Source organism: Palaemon carinicauda, chromosome 12 (genome assembly GCF_036898095.1).
Source record: "Palaemon carinicauda isolate YSFRI2023 chromosome 12, ASM3689809v2, whole genome shotgun sequence".
Classification (NCBI taxonomy): Eukaryota; Metazoa; Arthropoda; class Malacostraca; order Decapoda; family Palaemonidae; genus Palaemon; species Palaemon carinicauda.
In genome coordinates, this window is record NC_090736.1 from 82,435,468 (window position 1) to 82,445,467 (window position 10,000).

The window sequence follows — 10,000 nt, forward strand, 5'->3', positions numbered from 1 at the left end:
AAGGAAATAAGGAAATAATCTACAAAAGACTTTTTAGGAATAATAAATAACATCTCAATAAATCCTGCATATATAAACTATAAAAACTTCTAAAATAACAAAAAGGAAAATAAGATCGAATAGTGTGCCTGAATGTACCCTCAAGCAAGAAAACTCTACCCCATGACAGTGGAAGACTATAGTATAGATGCTATGGCACTACCCAAGACTAGAGAACAATGGTTTGATTATGAAGTGTTTTTCTTCTGATAGAGCTGCTTTCCATAGCTAAAAGAGTCTTTTCTACCCTTACCAAGAAGAAAGTAGCCACAGGACTATTACATTCCAGCAGTTAATCCTTTGCTAGAGAAGAATTGTTTGGTAATCTCAGTGTTGTTATATGTACAAGGACACAGGAGAATGTGTGTAGAATAGGCCAGACTATCCGGTGTATGTGTAGGCAAAAGAAAAAAAAAGGGTCATAACTAGAGATAGGGATCCTATGTTTTACTGTCTGGTAAGTCAAAGGACACTATAACTCTAGCGGTAGTATCTCAATGGGTGGTTGGTGCCCTAGTCAACCTACTACCTACATGTAAAAGAACTAACTTTTAGAGGCCTCGTGAAAACCATCTTTTAAAAGTAAAACGATCTAGTTTTAGAGATCTTGTGACAACCTTTTTTTAAAAGTAAAAACGACCAACTTTTGGGGGACTCATGAAGACAATGTCTTAAAAGAAAAAGTATCAACTTTTATAGCCCTTTTGAAAACAATCTTTCAAAATTAAAACGACCAATTCTTAGAGGCCTCATGAAAATGAACTCCTAAAAGTAAAACGATCAAGTTTTAGATTCCTCACGAAAATAATCTCTTAAAAGTAAAATGATCAGCGTTTAGAGTCCTCATGAAGACAATCTCTTAAAATTAAAACGACCTACTTTTCGTTGCCTTGCAAAAACAATCTCTTTAAAAGTAAAACTATATACTTTTAGAGGCTTCATAAAAACAAACTCTAAAAAGTAAAACAACCATATCCTCATGATAACCATCTCTTAAAAAGTAAAACGATCAACTTTTAGAGGACTTGTGAAAATCATCATTTAAAACTAGAACGACCAACTTTCAGAGGTCTCATGAAAACAATCTCCTAAAAGTAAAATGATCAACTTTTAGATGCCTCATGTAAACCATCTCTTGAAGTAAAACTATCAAGTTTTAGATGCCCCAACTAAACCATCTCTTAAAGTAAAATGATCAACTTTTAGAGGCCTCATGAAAACCATCTTTTACAAGTAAAATGGTCAACTTTTAGAGACCTTCTGAAAACCATCTCTTAGAAGTGAAATGATAAACTTTCACAGGCCTCACGAAAACCATCTCTTAAAAGTAAAACGAACGACACTCGGAGGCCTCATGTAAAGCATCTCCTAATGTTAAAATGATCAACTTTCAGAAGTTTTATGAAAAACATCTTCTAGAATTAAAATGATCAACTTTTAATGGTCTCATGAAAAATATCTTTTAAAGTAAAAATGATAAACGTTTAGAGGCCTTGTGAAATGAGAACCAAGTGAAGAACTTCAGAAATACCACAGCAATTAGATGTTAACAAAATTGTTATTAATATAATTGATCTTCTTCTTTTCTTTTTGCCGATCACTTCATGAAGAACAGTCCTATCCTTTACATAAAGAGATAAGTTTTTTTAGACATTTTTATTACTATTTATTTTACCATTTTACACTTACTTGATTTTCTTTTAAGAGATATCAATGAGTGTTATTATCTGAACATTCAGGAAAAGAATTAAGAAAAACTTTTCATATAAGATTCCTTTTCATAATTTCCTTTATTCCCAGAATTTATAGCAATTCTCGATTCATTTCCATTTCATTACTTCAAATGTCACCTTTTTTCATTTTGCATAAATATAATTATTCTTCCTTTATTGCAGTTTCCCTCTTTATTTTATATTTGACCTCCATCGCTTTCTGCTCTGACCGAAATTGCGTCGAACGATTTCTCTGGTTTTCTAACATTGCAATTCTCTTTCCGCAAAACAGAGAGAGAGAGAGAGAGAGAGAGAGAGAGAGAGAGAGAGAGAGAGAGAGGGAGAGATTTCGAAGGATTTGAGGAAATTAAAGGGAGACTGTTGAGTGAATGACGAGATATAGCAAAGGATACAAGAATATGAAACACGAAATACTGTGACTTGAAAGAAAGCTTGTGCAGGGCTATTGGAAACGTTCTTCGCTCAAGCTCGATTGTATCGTGTAGATTCTGTAACATCACTGTCCTCGTTAACTAAAGATGGGATGTTTGGGGGAGCTTATAGGTTCACCTGCTGAATCATCAACAGCCATTGCCTGTTCCTGTCTGGTCCTAGCTTGGGTGGCGAGGGGTTAAGCGCTGATTATATGTACTGTATATAATTTATACATGTAAGATTTGTTTTAATGTTGTTACTGTTCTTAAAAGATTTCATTGTTTGAATGTTGATACTGTTATTATTTTTTTTTATTCATATAGTTTATCTATTTCCTTATTTTCTTTATTCACTGGGCTTTTTTTCCCTGTTGGAGACCTTGGACTTATAGCATCCTGCTTTTCTAACTACGGTTGCAGCTTGGCTAGTAATAATAATAATAATAATAATAATAATAATAATAATAATAATAATAAAAATAATAATAATAATGATATTGCCTTATTGCCTTATTGCCTTATTTTTTGTTTGGGTTCCCCCAGGTCCCTCAGTGTGAGGCACCTCGTATATCCACCAGAGAGTTGCTAATGCATCTTCCGGTGTATTTTGCATCTTCCAGTCTTGGATGGTCTGGGATGCATCTTAGGTATTTATCGAGCTGATTCTTAAACACATCTACGCTCACTCCTGATATGTTTCTTAGATGAGCTGGCAGCACATTAAATAGTCGCTGCATTATCGATGCTGGTGCGTAGTGGATTAATGTCCTGTGCGCCTTTCTCAGTTTACCTGGAATGCTTTTTGGCACTATTAATCTACCTCGGCTTGCTCTTTCTGATATTTTAAGCTCCATGATGTTTTCAGCAATTCCTTCTATTTGCTTCCATGCTTGTATTATCATGTAGCGTTCTCTTCTCCTTTCTAGACTGTATAGTTTTAAAAATTGCAGTCTTTCCCAGTAGTCAAGGTCCTTAACTTCTTCTATTCTAGCAGTATAGGACCTTTGTACACTGTCTATTTGCGCAATATCCTTTTGGTAGTGTGGGTACGATATCACATTGCAGTACTCGAGTGTAGTACGCACATAAGTTTTGTAAAGCATAATCATGTGTCCAGCTTTTCTTGTTTTAAAGTGTCTGAATAACATTCCCATTTTTGCTTAACATTTAGCCAACAGTGTTGCTATTTGGTCGTTGCATAACATATTCCTATTTAAAATTACACCAAGGTCTTTAATTGCTTCCTTGTTAGTGATTGTCTCATTATTAGGTCCCTTGTATGCATACACCATTCCTTCTCTGTTTCCATAATTTATTGATTCGAATTTATCGGAGTTAAATACCATCCTATTTATCTCCGCCCATTCATATATTTTGTTTAGATCTCTTTGTAGTGAGTTCCTATCTTCATCACAAGTAATTTCTCTACTTATTCTTGTGTCATCGGCGAAACTTCTCACTACGGAGTTTTCAACATCACAGTCTATGTCTGAGATCATAATAACAAATAGCAGTGCAGCTAATACCGTACCTTGGGGCACACCAGATATTACCTGGGCTTCATCTGATTTCTCGTCATTTGCAACCACTATCTGTTTTCTGTTTTGCAGGAATTCTTTTACCCATTTTCCTATCTTTCCCACAATATTATGCTTTTTCATTTTTTTCTCCAATATGTTATGGTCTACCTTGTCAAAGGCTTTTGCAAAATCTAGATAGATCACATCTGTGTCTTTTTCATTTATCATATTATTGTATATGTTTTCATAGTGTGCTATCAGTTGGGTCTGTGTACTTTTTCCAGGTACGAAACCGTGTTGACCCATATTAAACAAATTATCTTTGACCAAATGGTTCATTATTTTCTTTTTTATTACCCTCTCATACACTTTCATAATATGTGATGTTAGACTAACAGGTCTATAATTGCTTGCCTCTAGTCTTGATCCACTTTTGAAGATAGGAGTTATATAAGCTAATTTATTTTTAACATATATCTCGCTCATATCTACACTCTGTCTTAGCAGTATTGCAAGCGGCTTCGCGATAGTGTTTGCAGTTTTTTTTAACAAAATCGCTGGAACTCCATCTGGTCCGGCTGCCGATCCATTTTTAATTTCGTTTATAGCCGTGACAATATCTGCTTCATTAATATCTATATCCGTTAGATATTCGACATTTTCTTCTCTCATTTCTGTTTCATTATTCTCATTCGCAATTCTTGGCGTGAACTCACTCTTATATTTTTCTGCTAATATGTTGCATATTTCCTTTTTTTCATTCGTTAGCCGTCCTTCAATTCTTAGAGGGCCTATTTCTATTCTCCTTTTATTCATCTTTTTTGCATAGGAGTAAAGTACTTTGGGGTTTCTTTTTATATTTTGAAGTGTCCTTTCTTCTAAGTCCCTTTTTTCATTTTCTTTCGACTGTATAATCTTTTGTTCTGCATTTTCTATCTTACATTTTATTTCCCTCATTTTCCACACATTTTTTTCTTTTGCAAGATTTTTCTTCCACTTTCTAATTTTCTGAAATAAGATCCTTCTGTCTCTTGGTATGCACGTCTTTTGTTTATTGTTTTTTTTCGGTACATATTTTTCAACAATTTTCTCCAGTATTTTGTACAGAATGTCCGTATTTACCTGTATATTATCACTTATAAATACATTTTTCCATTCTTTATTCAGTTCTTCATTTATTTCTGACCATTTTATATTCATACTGTAAAAGTTATATTTTCCATATCCTTCCCAAAGTTTTGTGCTTTTATTAATTCTGTGATCACTTGCTTTGGAATGAACTATCAATTCTATGACATTGTGGTCTGAAATTCCCGTGTTATACACTATTATTTCTTTAACATAATTCACCTCATTCACAAATACTAGATCTAGGACATTTTCCTTTCTTGTTGGAATGTGGTTTATTTGTTGCATATTATGTTCTAATAGCATATCTTGAAGTTTTTCAAATTGCCTCTTATCTTCTGCGCTACTATTACTCTCTTTTTTATATGTATACATACAACCACTTTCTTCTATCCGTTCTTTCCAATCCACGAAAGGAAAGTTAAAATCTCCGGATAGGAGTATATTCCAGTCTTTATGGTTTCTAAATATATCATCTATTTTTTCTATTATTATGCCAAACTCCTTAGTATTTGGGGGTCTGTAAACTACAATATTCACTAGTTTTTCAAATTCAAATTCTACCGCAATCAATTCACATTCTGTGTTGCTGTATTTTTCACAGACTTTTCCTTGATTTATGTTTCTTCCATATATTGCGGTTCCCCCTTGATTCCTATTTTTTCTGTCTGATCTATAAGTTTGGAAACCCTTTATCTGGTCATCACTGCCAGTCTCTTGGGAATACCATGTTTCACTTATATTTAATATATCTATTTTTTCAATTTGGGTTAGTTCTTCTAAGAACTATATTTTCCTTTTAGAGTTACTCGTGACTAAACCCTGTGCATTCATCACTATTATGGTTTGTGTTTCATTTCCATTATTTAATATTGGTAATAATATGGATTCTCCCATGCTTCCTTCCTGTTCTGATATGATGTTCTTTTCTTCATTTCTCGGAATTCTGCCATTAAAAAATCCAACTTTTCCATAATATTTGTTCTTTCGCCTTCATACTTATTTTTGTGTGTAAACCTGCAATTATCCCCATATCTGCACCAACCCCTGGCATTATATATGCATTCTTTGTAGTTGGGCTCTATTTGTGGAGATTTAGGTTGAAAGGCCTTTTTTCGTGCATAGTGCGGTATATACGCGGCCTGCTTTTTTGTTTTTTTTTGTTTCATTTTTGTTTTTCTTTTCAGTTTGCTGAGTTTTCTTACTCTCATTCATAGTTGCAGGATGCATATATCGACATTTTTTGTTGAAACTGCATCCTTTTCCTTCTTTTAGGGTTTTGCATATTTTTGGATGGAGATCTCTGCATTCGTCTCCATATCCGTCTAAATACGCACATTTACCATATATTTCATAATTATGGCATATCTTTGGATGCTTGTAGTAGCATCTTTCACCAAATATGCAATTCCCTCTTTTCAGCCTATTACAGACTATATCTTTCTTTTCTTTTTTTTCTTGTTCTTGCTCTTCCCTAAAAGTATGTAGGTCCGGGTAGAGTCTCTTGGGTCTATTATTTGTTTCCATCTGATAATTTATTTCTTCATAAGTATGTTGTTGGATGGCATCATAAGTTATATCAATGATTTCCTCTGCATCCTTACACATATCCTGTTCATTTTTCTCTTCTTCTTCTTCTTCTTCTTCTTCTTCTTCTTCTTCTTCTTCTTCTTCTTCTTCTTCTTCTTCTTCTTCTTCTTCTTCTTCTTTTTCTTCTTCAACTAATTGCAGCTTTAGTCTCGACTTAATTATATTTTCTATCCAGACTAAGCATGTTGAGCAGAATACCTTTGTGTCTCTATTTTTTATTTTTTGCTGTATTTCAGCACATGTGGGGTGTGTTGGAACATTACAGGCATTACATTTTCTAATCAGTTGTTGAGGATTATTAATGGAATACCATATCTTACATGTATTACACCATTTTGGCATTCTTTTTCCCAATGCATCAATCAGCATATTCACCATATTGGACTTGTTATTGTTCTTTGATGGAATGTGTTGATTGATGTAGACTTTCTTTATGAGTCTCTTTAACACTTGGATTTTCTTTGGAATTTCTTCAATTATTTTACTGATGTTTTCCGCAGATTTGTTCCAGTACTAAGTCTATAGGGCATTGTCACTGTTCCTTGCACACAGAGAGAGAGAGAGAGAGAGAGAGAGAGAGAGAGAGAGAGAGAGAGAGAGAGAGAGAGAGAGAGAGAGAGAGAGAGAGAATGCAAATTGTTCTTTCTCAAATACCCGTGAAGGATGAACACTCCGATAACTCTACTCCCTTTCTCAGTGTGAAGTCATATTAGACCAGAGTTTCCCGGTTGATGAGGCAAGAGCAAAGCCTCGGGCGAAGGAAAGTCGATATAATGAAATGATGTTTACCCACAAGTGCCTCATCATCCTCGAATTAAGTCGAGTCAAAGCGAAGATGAGGTAAGCCATGAATAGATGGGAGCTCCAAGGCGTAGGATCTAATACAGGGAGTTATTGAAATCTTAAAAGTTTTAATATAGTGTTTTCCAATAAAAACCAAGAAATTTTATATGTATATTATGTATTTTACACATATGTTTTATCATGAATTTGGCCGTGTGGAGTTTACAACTACAGAGGTGGGAGCTCATAGACATACCCGCCGTAAAATATTGGAACACTATCCCACTTGAAGTCAGGCAAAGGGCAAAAGGAGGTTGTAGCTCAACTGTCCAAGGAAAGCTTTTTGAACGCCACGTCCAACATGGTTTCTTTGTTGTGCTTTACCAATGTTATTTGTGTTTTCGTTCTGTTTTACAGATGTCATTTGTGTTTTGTTCTGTTTTCTAATGTTATTAGTTTCTGTTATATTTTAAAAATGTCATTACTCTTTCTTTTGTTTTAACAAGGTCGATTGGGTTTTTGTTCTTTTTTAGCTATTTGATTTATATATATATATATATATATATATATATATATATATATATATATATATATATATATATATATATATATTTATCCTTTAACTATGTTATTTGTGGTTTTGTTGATTTAACCATATCATTAATATATCTGTTACCATCAAATGTTTTTTTTGTTCTTTTTTAACCATGCTATTTGTGGTATCGTTGATTTGAGTATATCATTAATATTTCTGTTAACATCAAATGTTTTTTGCTTCTAAAAATTAAATAAACTGTACCAAAATTCCTGGTTATCTGTATATTGTAAATAGATCTTTTCATGACGACGCAGCTACCTGGAAATCAAATGAGAGAAAAGGTGGAGGGTTAAGAAAAAAGTCTAGAAGATAAATTGCACAATTTTCCTTAAGATATAAAAATACATCCACCAAAGGCCCGCAAAGTCCTGTCTATTATTATTATTATTATTATTACTATCCAAGCTACAACCCTAGTTGGAAAAGCAAGATGCTATAAGCCCAGGGGCTCCAACAGGGAAAAATAGCCCAGTGAGGAAAGGAAATAAGGAAATAAATAAATGAAGAGAACAAATTAACAATAAATCATTCTAAAATAAGAAACAACGTCAAAACAGACATGTCATATAATAAACTATCAACAACATCAAAAACAAATATGTCATAAATAAACTATAAAAAGACTATGTCCGCCTGGTCAACAAAAAAGCATTTGCTCCAACTTTGAACTTTTGAAGTTCTACTGATTCAACCACCCGATTAGGAAGATCATTCCACAACTTGGTCACAGCTGGAATAAAACTTCTAGAGTACTGCGTAGTATTGAGCCTCATGATGGAGAAGGCCTGGCTATTAGAATTAACTGCCTGCCTAGTATTACGAACAGGATAGAATTGTCCAGGGAGATCTGAATGTAAAGGATGGTCAGAGTTGTGAAAAATCTTATGCAACATGCATAATGAACTAATTGAACGAAGGTGCCAGAGACTAATATCTAGATCAGGAATAAGAAATTTAATAGACCGTAAGTTCCTGTCCAACAAATTAAGATGAGAATCAGCAGCTGAACACCAGACAGGAGAACAATACTCAAAACAAGGTGGAATAAAATAATTAAAACACTTCTTCAGAATAGATAGATCACCGAAAATCTTGAAAGACTTTCTCAATAAGCCTATTTTTTGTGAAATTGAAGAAGACACAGACCTTATGTTTCTCAAAAGTAAATTTACTGTCGAGAATCACACCTAAAATTTTGAAAGAGTCATACATATTTAAAGAAACATTATCAATACTGAGATCCGGATGTTGAGGAACCACCGTCCTTGACCTACTTACAATCATACTTTGAGTTTTGTTAGGATTCAACTTCATACCCCATAATTTGCACCATGCACTAATTCTAGCTAAATCTCTATTAAGGGATTCACCAACCCCAGATCTACATTCAGGGGATGGAATTGATGCAAAGAGAGTAGCATCATCTGCATATGCAACAAGCTTGTTTTCTAGGCCAAACCACATGTCATGTGTATATAGTATAAAAAGTAATGGGCCAAGAACACTACCCTGTGGAACACCGGATATCACATTCCTATAATCACTATGGTGCCCATCAACAACAACTCTTTGAGATCTATTACTTAAAAAATCAATAATAATGCTAAGAAACGACCCACCCACTCCCAACTGTTTCAGTTTGAAAACAAGGGCCTCATGATTAACACGGTCAAAGGCAGCACTAAAATCAAGGCCAATCATACGAACTTCCCGACCACAATCAAGGGATTTCTGTACAGCATTGGAGATTGTAAGAAGGGCATCACATGCTCCATGGCCTTTACGAAAACCAAATTGCAAACTAGGGAGTAGATGATTACCTTCAGCAAACCTATTAAGACGTTTTGCCAGAAGACGTTCAAAAACTTTAGATAATATGGGAGTTATGGAAATTGGGCGGTAATCAGTGGGACTTGAGCTACCACAAACACATTTACATAGAGGAGTAACATTACCAATTCTCCAACTAGTGCTAAAAGCTCCTCTTCTTGCTAACTTGCGCAAAATAACAGATAACTTTGGAGCTTGAAATCTGCTGTCTTTATAAAAAACAAAGGAAAAATACCATTTGGGTCTACACCTCCATAAGCATCAAGGTCCATCAACAGAGCTTTAATCTCACGAGATCGAAAAGCTAAACTAGTTAGTTTAGCCTCAGGAAAACAGGAATGAGGAAGTTCAAGTTTTTCATTACTC